Source organism: Sciurus vulgaris (assembly GCF_902686455.1).
Source record: "Sciurus vulgaris genome assembly, chromosome: 13".
NCBI classification, from domain to species: Eukaryota; Metazoa; Chordata; class Mammalia; order Rodentia; family Sciuridae; genus Sciurus; species Sciurus vulgaris.
The window spans coordinates 50122355-50140592 of NC_136474.1; the positions used below are offsets into that span (position 1 = coordinate 50122355).

Here is an 18238-nt window from a genome sequence, read left to right on the forward strand (position 1 = left end):
TCAAAGTTTTCAAAGGGAGACGTACAGAGCAGGGAGAGATGAGAGAAAGCTCTGAAGGCACTAAATTTTCTTTTGCACAGAAATCATATGAGCAGTTAACACTCCACTAAACAGGCCCCTCCACAAGGCTGTATGTACTACTTTCCACCCAAAAGTTTGACCCACAGGCTTATATCTCCGTCTCCAAAATACCAACCTTTAATGACGATGTTTAACAAGACTGTTAAGCAGGGCACAGTGGAGCTTACCTATAATCCCAGTTATGTAGGAGACTAAGGCAGGAGGATCTGAAGTTCAAGGTCAACCTGAGCAATATAGCAAGATGCCATCTCAAAAAATATACATATTGTAACAAGATCTATAAAATGAAAATGAAGAAAAGGAAAATCAGTCACTTCTCTACATTCCTCCAGTCCACACTAAACCTTCCCAACCAATACTATTCTTTATACCACTACCCAGATAACCAATATGAACAGGTTGGTGTAGCCTACACCTTTTTTTTTTTTTTTTTTTGTGGTGCTAGATATTGAATCCAGGGCCTTGTGCATGCAAGACAAGCACTCTACCAACTGAGTTATATCCCTAGCCCTAGAATCAGGTTTTTTTAAATTTAATTTTCTTTTCTACTGGGGAGTGGGCCCATTGAGCTACATCCCCAGTCCTTTTTTTTCAAAATGCTTTATTAGTTGTCGATGAACCTTTATTTATTTGTATGTGGTGCTGAGAATTGAACCCAGTGCCTCACACATGCTAGGCAAACACTCTACCACTGAGCCATAATCCCAGTCCCTACACTTTCTTTTTGTTCAACATATACTTATTTATAAGTTGTTGCCTTACAAAAACAAATCTAACTATATACCTTGCTGTGTAACTTACTTTTTTATAACTACAGGTCAACACTTAGAGATGGAATTACTTATTTTTAAAAGTCACAGATATACAATAATTTATATACAATGTGTATATACAATGTGTATACAATAATTTATTCAGCTATTCTGCTGTTGATATAATTATGTTGTTTCTACTCTTTTGGTTCAACAGTCAACACTATATCAATATCTTTGTATCCAAGTTTTTACCCACTGCTGGCTTAATTTTGGTAGAATAGATTCCTAACAAGGGAATCGCAGGATCACAGTATATTTGTATTTTTCAAAACTGTGGCTTTCTACATCCCTTTACTTTCTGCCTGTGGGAAACCTACATATTTTCAAGGTCCAGCTCTTGTCCAGCTCTGCAGGCAGAATTTACTCTTCTCTCTTCTTCCGTAATACCTGTTACAACAATTAGCACCTTAAGTCTTTTCCACGTCATGGCCCACACAGGAAATTATAGCATTTCTCCAGAGCCCCAGGATGAATTGCTGTTGCTCTACAATCATTTATGAGATTACTTTGATAACAATATATAACAGAAGAGAGATTAAATCAACTTAATATGAATAATTGTAATTAGAAATCAAATTGGCAGGGGCTGGGGAGATAGCTCAGTCGGTAGAGTGCTCGCCCTGCAAGCACAAGGCCCTGGGTTAGATCCCCAGCACCAAAAAAAAAAAAGTATTGAAGAAGAAATCAAATTGGCATATTCATTACTTTTCAGGCAGAACTGTATAAAGTTTGAACGAGAGTGAAACAAACAAAAAGTAGAAAAGAACCATGAAAGTGAAAAGGCACACCTCTAACTCTTTCAGGGTCACAGTAGTTGAGAAATTCTACGATGAATTCTGGGTATCATGTTCCCTTCTCCCCAGCCACGTGGCAGCTGTCCAAGGGTAAAAAGTCCCGCTCCTTAGCTCCGTGTCTTAGCTAAGTTAAGCATGGTTTATGCCAATGCATAATGAATGAATGTATCAAGGGAAAATGCATAAATGAAGGCATAAAGGGTATTAAAATTTACTCATACAGCATGGAACATATACAATACAAAAAGGCCTGGAAACCTTACTCCAAAAGACATAGTCATTATCATACCTCATGGCATCAAATGATCTTGACTTTAGAGAGTTTATTTTATTATTTATTTATTTTTGTGATACTGGGGATTGAACTTAGGGGTGCTCTACTACTGTGCTACATCTCTGGCCTTGTTGTTATTTTTATTTTGAGACAGGGTCTTGCTAAGTTGCTGAGATTGGACTCAAACTTGAAATCCTCCTGCCTCAGCCTCAAAAGAAACTGGGATTACAGGTGTGTTTTTAAGACAATAAAAACTATAGCAGTGGAGAAGCTTAAGTTGCATTGCGTGAGAACTCTTGTCTTGGTAGAGTTCTTTGATATTTCTTCTTGATTCATTGTTGTTCAAGTTTTGTGCAGTGCTGTCTGAAAAGTAATGTATCTGGGCTGGAGATATAGCTCAGTTGGTAGAGTGCTTGCCTTGCAAGTACAGGCCCTGGGTTCAAATCCCCAGCACCACAAAAAAAGAAAGAAAAAAAGTAATGAATCTGCCAATTCAGTTCCCATTTAAAATTGTTCATATTATATTAAGTTTAATCTCCTTTCTGTTTTGTACTGTTATCAAAGAAATTGGTTGTTGTAAGATATGTTTGTAATACTTATTTAATTTTCTTTCAAAGGTTCAAGTTTAAATAAACAATCTGAACTTGTTTTCCTTTTTTCCCAGTTTTTATTCTTTCCATATTTTTATTGGTGCATTACAGTTGTATATAATGGGTAGGATTTGTTGTTACATATTCATACATGACACAATGTAACAAAACAATTTGGCCAAGATCATTCCCCAGTATTTCCTATTTCCCTTCCCCTCATCCCCTCCCTGCTTCCTTTCTTTTAGAGTTCTCCCTTCAATTTTCATGAGATATTCCTCCCAACACACACACATACATACCTTTCTTTTCCTTTTTCCTCTCTAGCTTCCATGTATGAGAGAAAACATGTGACCCTCAACCTTCTGAGTTTGGTTTATTTTACTTAACATAACGATCTCAACAAGTCTAATCCATTTTCCTGCAAATTACATAATTTCATTCTTATTTATGGCTAAATAAAACTCAATTGCATATACATACCACATTTTCTGTATCCATTAATCTGTCGATGGATACCTAGGTTGGTTTCATAGTTTAGCTATTGTGAATTGTGGTGCTATAAACCTGGATATGCATATATCACTACAGTATGATGACTTTAATTCTTTAGGATAAATACTGAGGAGTGGTATAGCTGGGTCATATGATGGTTTCACACCTAGTCTTTTGAGGAACTTCCATACTGATTTGTATAGTGGTTGTACTAATGTACAATCCCACCACTCTGGGATTTACAATCCCAGAACCTAATTTCTGATCAGGTGCAGCAATGCCAGCTTAGTGTTATTTATAAACACATCATGAAAGATTATTGTTTTCATTCATGTCCAGAAATTCTAAACACTTCAAAACAGAGAAGAAATTGAAAAGAAGTTGAGAGAATTTACTAGTTTGAGTATTTTCTATTGTAAATAACAGAGCATAAAACTCAAAATGGCTTAAAAAATCAGGATACATTGGTTCTTGTAATTTAAAAATTGAGAGGTAATCTGATCATGCTTCAAGTATATTTTGATTCAGGTATTGAACAATGCCACCAGGGACTGAGGTATCACTAAGAACTTGAGCAACCATGGATCCTGATAGACTAAAACAGTTCTGATGTGTGGTTTTGTGGTAGCACAATTATTAATAGCACTCTTATCACTCCTACAGGTGTCCTGACTTGGATGATAAATTAAAAGAACCCAGTTTTTTTCCTGTTCTCTGTTCCTCATGTGATTTTTGTTGCCAACAGTAACCAGGGTTACATGTGCCCTCATTTCTCTTCCCTGTTCAATGAACAATCCTGTGCTTCTTTAAAATCAGACTATCTCTCAGGACAAATGCCCACCCTGAAATAACCACTATGTCTCAGCAAATTTTATGCACTGACTTCTTTAAGTCTGTGATTACAATTTATGAAATCATTTAGAGACTATATAGCCAACAAATAAAGACCTAGTTACTTGTATTCCCTAAATAAAACTATTTACCAAACTCTATTATCCAAACACCAGATGTATAGTTTTTATGTCAAAGATAAAAACTAAGAAGTTATTTTAGGAAACTTATTTCAGAGCTAAATAGTCCTTACAAAGAAAATATTTGTCCAATAGAATTTGCTTGAAAACAATGGTTAATTGGTATTTACCTGAGTTCCCTGAGCTCTTTCACTAGATGAACAAGTCTGATTCAGGCCTCATTATTTCTTAGTTATCACTTAATTTATTTTCTTTAACCAAATTTGCTTACCAAGCAGAAACAGCCAAAACAGTAAAGAATCATGCACGTAGAAATCGACATTAGCAACAAAAGCGCTCATAGATCTTGCCAAAGTTGTTGATTTTTCTAAAGCTGTATTATTCTGTTCCACAAAATACACAGAATTAAGCCAATGCAAACAAAATCTGCAGGTTTTACATTTATTGATATTAGATGCTGTAGATGAGATTGGGGTAAACTTCTATGCTCTTGAAATGAATAAATTATTTGTATTGTTGAGATCTTTGAGACCAAAGTTAGTGTTATTTCTTTTTTTAAAAAATATATTTTTTTAAGGAATCTCCACACTGCTTTCCATAGTGGCTGCACTAATTTGCAGCCCCACCAGCAGTGTATGAGTGTACCTTTCTCCCCACATCCTCGCCAACACCTGTTGTTGCTCGTATTCTTGATAATCGCCATTCTAATTGGGGTGAGATGGAATCTTAGGGTGGTTTTGATTTGCATTTCTCTTATTACTAGAGATGTTGAACATTTTTCCATATGTTTGTTGATTGCTTGTAGATCTTCTTCTGTGAAGTGTCTATTCATTTCCTTAGCCCATTTGTTGACTGGACTATTTGAATTCTTGGAGTAGAGTTTTTTGAGTTCTTTATAGATTCTGGAGATTAGTGCTCTATCTGAAGTATGATTGGCAAAGATATTCTCCCACTCTGTAGGCTCTTTCTTCGCATTGCTGATAGTTTCCTTTGCTGAGAGAAAGCTTTTTAGTTTGAATCTATCCCAGTGGTTGATTCTAGCTTTTATTTCTTGTGCTATGGGAGTCCTGTTAAGGAAGTCTGGTCCTAGACCAACAAGGTGAAGATTTGGACCTACTTTTTCTTCTATAATCTGCAGGGTCTCTAGGGTTAGGGAGGGGGGCAAGTATGGAGGAAGGAACTACTGTATAGAGGGTAAAGAGGGGTGGGAGGGGTGGGGGGAAGGGAAAAAATAACAGAATGAATCAAACAACATTGCTCTATGTAAATTTATGATTATACAAATGGTATGCCTTTACGCCATGTACAAACAGAGAAACAACATGTATCCCATTTGTTTACAATAAAAAAAAAATAAAAATAAAAATAAAAAAAAATTAAAAAAAAAATATATATTTTTTTAGATGTTGATAACCCTTTATTTTATTCATTTACTTATATGTGGTGCTAAGAGTCAAACCCAGTGCCTCACACATACTAGGCAAGTGCTCTACCACTGAACCACATCCCCAGTTCCACGTTATTATTTCTTGATAATGTATAAATAAATACTCAATAGATGTTTGTTGGATGATGAAAAGGGGCAGCTTGGATAAAACAATGCTTTGTGAAGTCCTCACCCAAATATTTTTAATGATGAATTTTTATGACAGTACACATGGAGAATTCTTGATAGATGGCAGAAATAGTAATATACCTTTTAAAACTACCAAAATTCCCCTTAAAAACATATGAAATATCAATATCCTTTATGAAATAGAGTAAAAAAATCCTCAACAAAACACTAGTAAAAGAAATTCAGCAAAATAAAAAAGAATATGCACCTTGACTAACTGGGATTTATCCTACGAGGTTGATTCAATGTCCAAAGATCAACTAATGTAATGTATCATATCAACAGAATAAAAGACAAAACATATTACCATTTCAATAGACACAGATAAGGTATTTGACAAAATTCAACATTCTTCTGTGTTAAAGAAAATTAGGAGACTAGGAATAGAAGGAAACTTCCTCAAAATGAGGAAAGTCATCTATGAAAAACTCAGCTAACATGATACTTACTGATGAAGGGCGGTACTTCTCTAAGATTAAGAACAAGACAAGAATGACTACTCTGTCAGTTCTACTCAACATTGTATCAGTGGTTCTAGCCAGGACAATATGACAAGAAAAGGCACTCAGATTTCAAAAGAAGAATTCAAAGTGTCTGTTACATCTTAACAATAGTTAGGATGTCTATTACATAAGACAAGAGTTTGTACATAGAAAATCATAAGGAATACACTAAAATATTATTAAAATTAATAAATGAGTCCACCAAGGTTGCAGGATGCAAGATCAATACCTAAAAATTATATTGATCTATATTGCTATACACTTGCAAAGAATAATCTGAAAATGAAATAAAAGAAATAATTCCATTTAAATTAGTATCCAAATTAGTATCCAAAAGAATAAAATATTTAGGAATAAATTTAGCTAAATTTGCACCCTGAAGATTACAAAACATTATTGAAGGATACTTAAGGAGACCAAAATAAATGGGAAAACATTCTATGTTAATAGATGGGAAGACTTAATACTGATAAGATTGCAGTGTTCCCCAAATTGATTTACAGATTCAACACAATCCCCATCAAAATTCCACCTAGCTTTACATTCTCTGCAGAAATTAACAAATCAATCTTAAAAGTCTTATAAAAATTTAACAGACCCATTATAGCCAAAACTGTCTTGAAAAAGAATAATGTTTAATAACTCACAGTTTTTTATTTCAAAGAATACTATAAAGCTACAGTGGTCTAAGCAGTATGGCTCTGGCATAAAGGTACATAGTAGGCTAGATCAATGCAATGCAAGAGGACATCCAAAAGAAAACCCTTTTATGGGCAATTGATTTTTGACAAGATGAGTGAATAAAGAAAAGCATTTACAACAAATAGTGTTAGGACAACTGGGTACCCATGAATGAAAAAGAATTAAGGTGTTCCCCTACCTTATACACTCCATAAATATTAACTCAAATGTATGTGAAAGAAGCCAGCCACAAAGGACTGTATGGTATATGATTCCATTCCTATCAAATATCCAGGGTAGGAAGATCCATGTACAGAGAAAACAGAAGAGTAGTTGTCTGGGACTTGGAGGTTGGTGGACAGTACCTGCTAATGGGCATGGTATTTCTTTAAGAGGGTGATGAAATGTTCTGTGTTGATGGATGCATAACTTAGTGAATATTCTAAAAATCATTGAATTGTAGACTTTAAATGGATCACTTATATCAAATGTGAATTATATCTCAATAATGCTATTATTTCTTTAAAAAAACCCTTAGCAAAACCACATCCCAACATGTACCATAAAACTAAGGGACAAAGAGGATAATGGTTTTCCTTAAGGGTGGCTGTGACTGGAAAGGGACACAAGGAGTACTTCTAGGGTGGTGGGAATGTTTTGCTTCCTGATCTGGGTATTGATTCCATGGTGTGTTCCTTTGCAGATAATTCATTCGGATCTATACTTAGTGTTATTTTTTTTGCATAAATATTTTATTTCAATTATAAGCATAGAGCACAGAGACAAAGATACAAAAATATGAAAAAGAGTTCAGATTCATAGAGGATAGAATGAGAAGGTATAACATACATTTCATTTGTGTTCCATAAAAAGAGAAAGGGAGAATTTGAGGGGGCATTTCCCCCCCCCCAGAACTAAAGTAAGGCATAAATCCTCAGAGACTGTAGGACAATGAATCCTGAACAAACTAAATGGAAAGAGATTCATCTTATACATAGCTACACAATCAAATATGTTTATTGTGGTAAAAAATACAAGAAATCAAACTTACCACCTTGATCATATTTAAGTATAAAGTGTAACAGTGTTACTCTGTATACTTGAATGCTGTACACTATATTGTTGAACAACAAATCTTTTTTTATCAGTGTAAAAGTTATATTTTATTGCCATGCTACAAAACGTATGAAGTTGGCACTGACAGGGAGAAATAGAGAACAAAGGGTGGGAAGGGATAGAGGGCAAATGATGTTGTTACGTATACAACAAGGTTTTATTTAAATTAACAGTGGTTAAGTTTTGCCAAGATTAAAAATGCAAACCAAAATTTAAAATGCTGATATGAAACAGCATTAAAATACGACTTATGCATAGTACAGAATCACTTATGTCTTTCATTAGAGAAATATGGAATGTTTTTAAAAGAAATTATGGGGGTAAAATTCATATTTCATATACAATTTGGCAATGGTAGTCCCACTGTTGAACAATTTTTATAAAAGAAAAAATCAAAAATCTAATAAGCTACCTTTATACAAAGTTGCTATATTTATGCCTTTATGTAGGAAGAAAACATTTATAATGCAAATTAGGACACATAATCTTACAATACTATACAATGCAAATAAAAACATAACACATTTGTCCTTTATAAAATGTATATTTTGCATTTACTAATGCAAATCTGGCACACTGGTGACTACTGTACTATTGATACCAGTCTGTTTCCATGCTATAGTGTCCAACTGTCATAAAATTACAACTACAATGATGCTACAAAAGAACCATTATACCCCGCCCCAAAATGAGGAAGTAGGGATGGGAAACAGAGATGTAAAGAACAAGAAAAAGATAGATAGGGTGCTGGTTTGGGCAGAGTATATTGTGGTATTGAAAGAATGGACATTTTTTTAAGCTGTTTTATCTCAACTCCCTAAGGTCTCCCTCCCAGTAATGGGAACAAAGCCCTTAAAGCTGTTCCAGGAAACAGCCCCAAACAGAGAGTAAAAGAGTAAATTGAGCCTGATAGCCAGATAGTACTCAGACAGTAAGATTACCAGAAACTATTGACCAGAATCTACGCCCTGTTGTAAAACATTGTGAAACATGTTGTATGTTATCAGCCAACTCAGACCCCCTTTGGAATTTCCCGGCGGCGACCCCTCCCGATGTGTGGTTTCTGCCTTTATAAACTTGTAAGATTTTCTGCTAGGGACTCCACTCCTGGACTCCTGTGTGAGTCACGAGTTGGGTCCCAGTGCGCTGGAATAAAAGCCTCTTGCGGTTTGCATCAAGTGACGCCTCCTGAGGTTGATTGGGGTTGCCGTCAATCCGTGGGACAGAGTTGGGGGTCTCCTTTTTGGGGGTCCTACAGTATGTCATAAAATATCTGTTAAATTTTCAAGCCAAAAACATTTCTATACATTCTGTAATTTCGTATCAATGCCTTTATTCAAATTTGGCAAACATCAAGGAAAAGGTAATTAGTACCATATACCTCACATATCAGAAATATGAATGAGATGCCAATACATCAGTTACTTCTGAATAATGCCTCTGATGGTATGTCTATTTCACAAATATATGTATTTATACACACACACTACACATTGCACAAAACACTTGGGCATTACGGGGCAGGAACAGCACAGGGGGAAACTGGGAAGTACTTTTCATTTGGTTAAAACCTTTACCTTGAGGCAAATACCTGATGGCACATAGTTGTGAAATTATGAAAACATAATTGTTTCCATTTTTAATAGAACATTTTGAGGTACATTTTTCTATTCTGTGCCACAGAGTTTGGGAGTGGGTGGGGAGATAAACATCAGTTTGACTTACTCTAATAACATTGAGCTGGGGGGCGGTTGTCAACATTAATCTATAAAAACGAAAACTGCTTGGCAAATATTTTTAAGTCCCAAATGCAATCTATTCTGGAGTATACTGGGAAGTGAAAAGCTTTTTACTGAGTCTTCAAGAGTAAAGTGCATATCTCATCACTCCACAGCAGCAGACAATAAAATGAACTTTTTGCCAATCTTTCTGGAGAGGGTGAAGGCACCATATTTTCATTTTTAAAAGGAAAATGAAACAAATAAAACACTAAGAAAAGCACAGGTAATATTTCCATATCAGTTTCCATCCCTGGTCTGGGGCAAATATTGTTATGATCAATATGAATAAAAGAGGGTTCTACTTGGGAAAACCAAATGGACAATGGTTATATTTCCGAAACCAAAAAGTAGGATCACTTGGTCTAAGAACAAAACCAAATATCTAAAACTAGGTTCATCTCAGAAAATCAGAAACATATGACCACATTTACATGCCAATAAAATATTGCAATCTAAAATGCACCTGGTAATAGGTACACTCTTCCAGGACAGGGCCTACTACCCGTTACTAGACTAGTGAAGGACAAGTAGTATTCTAACTTACTTTTCATTAAATAGGAATACAGGTGACTTCCAGAATACATCCAGAATTAACACCAGTTGTATATCGCTTCCTAATATTCTTATAGTACCTTAAAATCAACTTCTTAGCAGACAAATTGGTCCCATTTTCATTTTTAAAGCACACAGTATTTAAAGCATAAATTGTACTGATTATATTAGTTACCTAAAAAAAAATATAAAACTAATTTGAATCTGGAGGGAAAAGTGAAAAAGATGAGAAAAAGAAAGAATAAAGTATCCAACCTCCAAAATGAATAAACAGATCAGTCCTTTCATTTGGAGATTTATATCCTGTGTTTGCTTGTTTCAAAGAAAACCATGTGCATTGGTTCCATCGTAATTCTTCTTCCACATTACAAAAACCATTACATAAATTTGGCACAATTAGCAATCTACTCAGAAGAAAGGATAAAAGGAACAACATATTAATTATTGAAACTGTAATCAGGGAAACTGCACATCTATACCACTGCTCTTTTTAAGAGAACAGTGAACATTTTAGTAAGCACCAAGATCACAGGGGGAAAAAGTAAAGACAAAATTCTGCTATGCTAATAAAACAATGGCACTGAAAATGACAAAGACACCTGTAGTATTTTTTTTATAATGGTCCCACTCTATTGTTCTGCTAATCCATTCATTCTTCTATCACTAGCTTATTTATTGGATAAATTGGATGTTACCTAACTGAAATGTTTTCATACTAAATTAACCTTAGTTACATCTGGTGGATCCAGATCACAACCTCAAACTTCCTCATATTTAGAGAAAAACAGTAAAATATTTTGCAAGGTTACCTAACCTTCTTTCTACTCTATCTTCTCTTGTGTTTTCTAGTGTTTGGAATATGGAACATTGATTTTCCAAGAGTTTGACATCTGAACTCTCCTCGGTATATATAAACTTCAGTTCACTTTAAACTCTAAATTATGACACAATCTCATTACTACAAGACTTCAACTGTACCTGCTATGCTGGCAACAATATTAACATTTCACTGAAATCAAGGGATACAAATGAAAGGACAGCAGAGCCAAGGAACAGCAGAGTGGGCAAGAGTATAACTGCAGCAGTGTAGCTAGAGGAATCCCTGCTAAAGTGCTGAGGAGGGTACCCACAAAGAAAACAGTACCTTTAGGGAATTTTGCATGTTGAAAGAATTTTTCTTTTCTTTTTTTTTTTTTTTCTCAGCTGCTAAAGATACCACATATGGACAGAAGTGAAATTTAAAATTGAGAGAATGTTTTTTCAACTTGAAAAGTAAATAGCATATAAATAAATACTGGTCAAGGGCAACCCTGTTATAGAATAACAGTAAGTTCCAAATGAACCTTCAAAACCATAATCTGACGAAAATGCAAACTAAATAACAATGAACACATAATCCAATTTCAAAACTATATACAAACTCAAACATTTAAATTAAAAAAAAAGCATTAAGCAACAAAATATGACATCCCAAACACCAAAGGAAGAAACTGAAGTTAAATGGGAACCTAATGACACAAATGCCTCCAGAAAACAATGTGTCATCAATAATGTACAGAAGAGAAACTTCAACAGATCTTGGTTCAGATTTTCAAAAATGTTTTTGGGTAAGTGACCTGAGACTGATTCTTAATCCTACTGTAATTCTGAGTAAGATATCTGGACATGCCCTTCAAATGACATCATGAGATGAGTAAACAGAAAATCTTGTCTCCTGCCTGTCTTTCAGCACACCAACAGCAAAGTACATTCATGACACAGACTCTTTCTAGTAACACTGAAGGCAAAGGAGCTGCTATCAAAGGAGGTGTGGTATTTCTGTTTCCTTTATATACGTTTTGGCTCAAGTCAAAAAGCCTTTAATTAATGAAATAAAGGATTCCTCATGTTAACATGCTGGAGGCCACATACTGTGAACAGTGAATCTGCAAATATTACTTTCAAAGCCTAGAGTTATCTGTTAGCAATGCATATTATCAAGAGGCTTTATAAAAATTTTTAAATGCCAACCATGACATAGACATGAAAGATACACATAAGTCCAGAATGTTGAATAAAAATCAACCAGCATGTAATTCATTTCAACTCTCATTTTAAATAGGCACTGTGAAAATGGGAATGCTGCTATACATAATGAGTAGTATATAATGAAATTAGTGTTCTTTAAGGAGTACCTGCTCTACATTAATTCCCTTTAGTTAGATGTGCACAAAATATTCGGAAAAATTTTTTATCAGTCTATAAAAGGAGTTAGTGTAGAAGCACTTGCATCTTCATTTTTAAAAACTTCACAAAGGTGCAAACAACATAATGCTTTCCAGGCTCACATGGGCAGATCAGTACTATTATGTCTAGTTTTCCTAGATGTACCATCATCTCGTGGCAGTGCTTTCTGCAAATTTGACATAGCAGCAGTTCTCTCGATGTCTATCAGAGCATACAACTCTGTGCGCCTGGTAGGGGTTTGTGGAAGGGGAGTGGTAGGCGTTTTTTGGAGTCTGAGGGTTGTCAGAGTCACTGCCACCTTCCAAGTCAACCTGTATGTAATTGAGCTGCCTGTATTCTAAACTTGGGTGTCTGATATCAAAGTTAAAGACTGTTGGTGTACAGTCCCGACGCCTTGAATATTCTATTTTGTGAGCACTTGCCGGCACTGTTACGTTCTCCGTATTTACATAGTTATGCATTGGATCTAGATTATTATGGTAGCCATTGAGAGATGGAGTCTTTGGTCCTAAATTGTCATCTTCATCCCTCCTTAGCTTGCGGGCTTCCCAAACTGGAGGCAAAGATGGTAAATTTTCATAGTTTAATAATGCAGTTCTTCTCTGAGCTGAGTTGTTGATATTCTGGGTATCTGAGGTACTGGTAGATGTCAGACGACCTCTCCTGACCCCTGAGGCACTAGGGATAGATAGCCCATTTATATTTTCATATACCAGTTTGTGAACAGAGGGTGCTTCTCTTCGTTCATCACTGTCATAGCCAGTGTCCCATTCTGTGTTATTTGCACCACTTGCACTAACTTGATCTCTTCCAAGTTGCTCCAGTTTCTCTTTTTCCATTAATTGCTTCTGAACAGGGGTTGGTCCTAAAACAAATTTGACTCCTTCAGGTTCCAGAAGAATCTGAGGGTCCCTGTCTTCAATACTACTTGGTTCTTCTTTTGGTGTGTTGCATTCAGTGTTAGAAACTCTTGCCTCCAAAGGGACATGCACACTTGTGCGGTTTTTCCGCTCTTCCTGTACACCTGTAGTGTTGACATAGGTATGTATTTGTTCCTCAGCCACAAGCAAAGGATGTATAGATTCTTCACCAACTGAAGGTAAGTGAGCACTTCCCACAGAAGGATGTCTGCTTGAAGGATGAGATGAAGCATCTCCGAATGAGGGATATCAGGGATATCCATTAAGTAAATTCTGAGCAGCAAACCCTGGGGTCGTAGGTGTTCGAGGTGTTCTGGGGACTTCCAATTCTGTCTGATGATTATTCCTTTCTACAACTGGCTCTTCCACCACATTTATACTATTGTTCTGCATAATCTCTTGCAACATGTTAAATAATTCTTCTGCACGAGCACACTTAAAGGCAAAGATTCCTTGTCCAGTTTGACACCTTCGGACACTTTCAAAAGAAAAGAGATTCGAGTCACAGCCATAGCGTTGCAGGCAGAGGTAGTGCCATTTTACTGAATCACGCTTTCGGGTATATAGAATCAGTTCTGTGTCTGTAAGTTCCATTATGCCAGAACCTAACTCATTCCCATCATCATCCACTTATTCGGATGGTTATCTGGGACCGTGTCTTTATCTGGACAGCTACAACAGCTACCCATGACTTCTTCAGAAGACCATGTGAGCACTAGATCTGGCCATTAATATTCTTAGCCTCTGCTGCTGCATCAAGAGTTTAATCACACTTCAAAATACCATGTTTTCTTTGTTTGCTGACTTAACTTCGTGGAATTCTCTTCTGAGGAAAACAGATACAATTTTGTTCTAATCTGGTTGAAAAGCCACAGATGCATCTTACTTTATGACAAATGGACTGTTTCATCACCTTTGTATCTAGGCATCTACTTCTTAACGGTCATTTCGTTGGCCCAGGCACTGGGAGGACACAGGACGCCGGTGGGCAGCTGTGGACCTCCAAACTCTGATGCGGGCTGGAGCCCCTGCTCCGAGCTGACCGAGCCTCAGCGGCTGTGCCTACCAGACCTCTCTCCAGCCCAGACCCTAGAAAAGCACTTCCGGAGGAGCAGGGGAGGGAAGGGAACAACAAATCTTTAGAATCTTTTTTTACTTTGCAAAACTAAAACTCCAACCAGGCACAGTGGCACATGCCTATAAATAATCCCAGTGGCTCAGGAGGCTGAAGCAGGAGGACCACAAGTTTAAAGCCAGTCTTGGCAACAGCAAGGTGTTAAAAAACTCAGTGAGACCCTGTCTCTAAATAAAATACAAAATAGTGCTGGGGATGTGGCTTAATAGTTGAGTGCCCCTGAGTTCAATCCCCGATACTAAAAACAACAACAACAAAAAACCCCCTAAAACTCTATACCCATTGATTTCCCCTTTCTCCCTCCCAGAGTTCCTGGGAACCATCATTTTACCTATTGTTTCTAAAAAGTTGACTATTAAATACCCCATGTAAGTAGAATCAAATATATATTTTTATTAAAAAATATTTTTCTTTTAGTTATCCTTTATAGTCAGAGCATCATATATCAACTTTAAAAGATCATGTAGCTGGTCATGGTGGCACATACCTATAATCCCAGTGACTTGGGAGGCTGAGGCAGGAGGATTGCAAGTTTGAGGCCAGGTTGGGCAACTTAGTGAAATCCTGTCTCAAAACAAAAACAAATTTAAATGGGGTTGGGAATGTAGCTCATGGTAGAACATTCATAATTTTAATGCCCAGTACCACAAAAAAATACATAAATACATATGTATATATACACACACGTATACACATGTATCTATCATATAGTAAATATATCATTTATACACTGAAGGGAGCAATATAAAATATTTGTTATTAAAAAGTGGCAGTGGATTGGATAGACTTAAAAAAACTGAGTCCCATTTTAACCTGAGCCCATATTTATAACATTCCACTCTAGTATCCTTATTAAAATATTCAGTAGTCACTAAATATGCTCTGAACTTTCTTGTCTTTATGCCCAGTATTATGCTGTTCTTCTCCCTAAACTAGTCTTTTCATGTCTCCCCAACCTTTGTGGCCTAGTTTGGTGGTACCTCCTCCATGTAGCCTTTGCAGATCTCACCCTTCCACCCACAATGAATCCTGAAATGTTTATTGTCCATAGTTGTCATTTGGAAATAAATCATGCACTCTTTTGAGAAAGAAGTGTTATTTAATATTGTTGTGTGAATATGTTCTCTCTATAATTTCATAGTTCTTTGATTCTCCCACAAGACTTTGGGGGTATCCTAGGCAGTTACTTGCAAAATAGATATGATTAATTTCAATGTTAAAGACTAAAGAGCCTTATTCTGTTCTCTTTAGAGACCAAAGAATCTGCTGATTTCATGTGTTTCAGTTTTGCAAATTCTCGAATAGTTTTGTTTCTGCTGAGCACCAGTGAGTTATCAGCAGAGATGACAGGTGGAAAAGCTGGAGTCAAACCCTTTGAACATTGTGCTTACTCCATTTCACATTAAAATGGCCATTACCCCATTCAAGGACTCACAGTGAAATCACAAAATCACACTTTTCCTCTTAATATCTGTAAATGTAAAAGACAAATTTTGTAAACATTTTAAATGTTCACATATCTTCTTTTTTTGTTTTGTTTTTTGTTTTTGGTACTGGGGATTGAACTCAGGGGCACTCAACCACTGAGCCACATCCCCAACCTTATTTTGTATTTATTTAGAGACAGGGTCTCACTGAGTTGCTTTGAACTGCAGATCCTCCTGCCTCAGGTTCCTGAGCACTGGGATTACAGGCATGTGCCACCGTGCCTGGCTATATATCTTCTTTTTAAGGGAGCATGTAGTTAGTTGGTGACATCAGGCATGTACTTTGTTGACATACAACCATTAAAATTGCTAACCCATGAACCCCTTGCTAACCTGGAAACCCATCCCATGATAAATCAACTTTCTTTGTCTCCACAGCCTGCTTTCTTACTTCCTGGTCTCAAGTAACACTTGAGTGTCCTTTGAGACTGTTCATTTTCCTCTGGTCCAGAGCAGAGAATAGAAGCAGCATTCTTCATTCTCTCCAGCATAGATCAAAAACCATTCTTCTGCCATCTCAGGTAAATAAGTCTCCTCTCAAGTCTCTGAGCATCCTGTTACAATGATCTCCAAGCTTCTGATCTCATCTACCAGCCTCTGGGGTATAGCCTGCATATTTTCTGAAGACTCTGGCACCTGAATAAATTCTTCCATTCTATCCCAAAATCTTTCATCTTGCTGGGTGATTTCAAGGTCCATGTGGATCACCTATACAATATTGTAACATTTTGTGCTGGTTCCAATTTTCACCTCTCTGCTGCTTCACCATGCCGTCTTCTTACTTGTAAATAACCCACAACTGTTCAACCTCTAAAGTTCTTAAACAGTCCACTCCCAACATCAGCATCCAAATCTAAAACTAAAATATTGGAAATAAATGAGATCAGAGTTGGAATATTCAAAGTCACCTAAAAGAAATCATTAGAAGTTTATGAGACTTGAAATTAGACTGACTGTATTAACACATTTAAAGAAGGTGCCAAGGGAAATCTAGGCAACCCTCCTCTTTAATTACCTATCAGGTTTTCCAGACTTCAATCTCACCTGCTCCAATCCACCTTCATATGTCTGTCAGAAATATCCTTCTAAAATCTAAAAACGACCTTTTTTTTTTCCCCCTTGAGATATTGCCCAAGCTGAACTTGAACTCTGGGCTCAAGCAATCCTCCTACCTCAGCCTCCCAAGCAGTGGGGACTATAGGTGCACCCCACAATGTCCAGCTATTTTCCCCTTTTAATGACTCTTTTTGATCTTAGCTCTGAAGTCCTTCACATTAAAACTGGATTTGGACCTGTTCTTTATTTGCATCCCCCAACCCAATCTTTTCCTCTGTCCCTCTTATACCCTAGGTCTGGCCATACTAAATAACTAGTTCTTTCTGACATGTCCTATATACTACTATCTCTTTGGAAGTCTTTGCTCCACCCTACAGACTGAGCTCAAGCATCATCTCTAAGCAACCTTTCCTGAATATCTGGGTAGATCTGACCTTCATCTTTTACAGCTGCAATAAGCCTACACTTCCTTCTGTTGTGGCATCTTTGACATTTAATTGTACTTATGTTCAGGACTTGGAGGTATAAGAGGGCAGACACCTGTTTTTAATAATAGTTGTCATTCCACTGCTAGGGACTTAAGCAAACACTCAATGGAAATTTGAGTAAATGATCTGAAAAGAACATTCAGATTTTTAGCTTTATTTTCAATTTCTTTTCCTTTTCTGATACATCCCCTTCACCAGCACATTTTTGTCATACATTCCATCTCAACCTTTCTTTCTGGTTTGTGCTTTTCCTTTTAATCTTTCTTTATAAATTCTTGGTTAATTTAATAGGCAGTTCCAATAGCTTATTTTGGCTTATCTCTTATTCAGAACTGAGAGGTCTGCTTCATTTATACATCCATTTTTCCTCAACTATTTGTACTCTGATTATAACCTGATATAAAGGGGATACAATTTCCACACACTCACATACATGAGCAACATTTGTCAAGCGTAAGTTTGTATCCTGTTATATATCTATAACTTTGCTTTATTTTATTTGGAGTGTTTGGGAGATTCAGAACATGTACTGACCTGGAATGGGAAGGAAGCAAGAACTGTATGCTAATGGATTCATTAACATCTTAGGGCTCTCAAGAATGGGATTCTGACTCAGAAGTGAAATTTAAGGAAAACCGAAAATCGTTATACAGTATGTATT

General features: G+C 36.4%; 1 pseudogene across 1 annotated transcript in view; it reads right to left on the reverse strand.

The window, feature by feature from the left end:
• Positions 1-10978: 10978 nt before the first annotated feature.
• LOC306642671 (fibroblast growth factor receptor substrate 2-like) overlaps positions 10979-18238 on the reverse strand; it is a 43199-nt pseudogene continuing 35939 nt past the window's right edge. The window contains exon 2 of the transcript XR_013766868.1: positions 10979-14057. The product of XR_013766868.1 is annotated as a fibroblast growth factor receptor substrate 2-like (transcript). The remainder of the gene's footprint in view (positions 14058-18238) is intronic.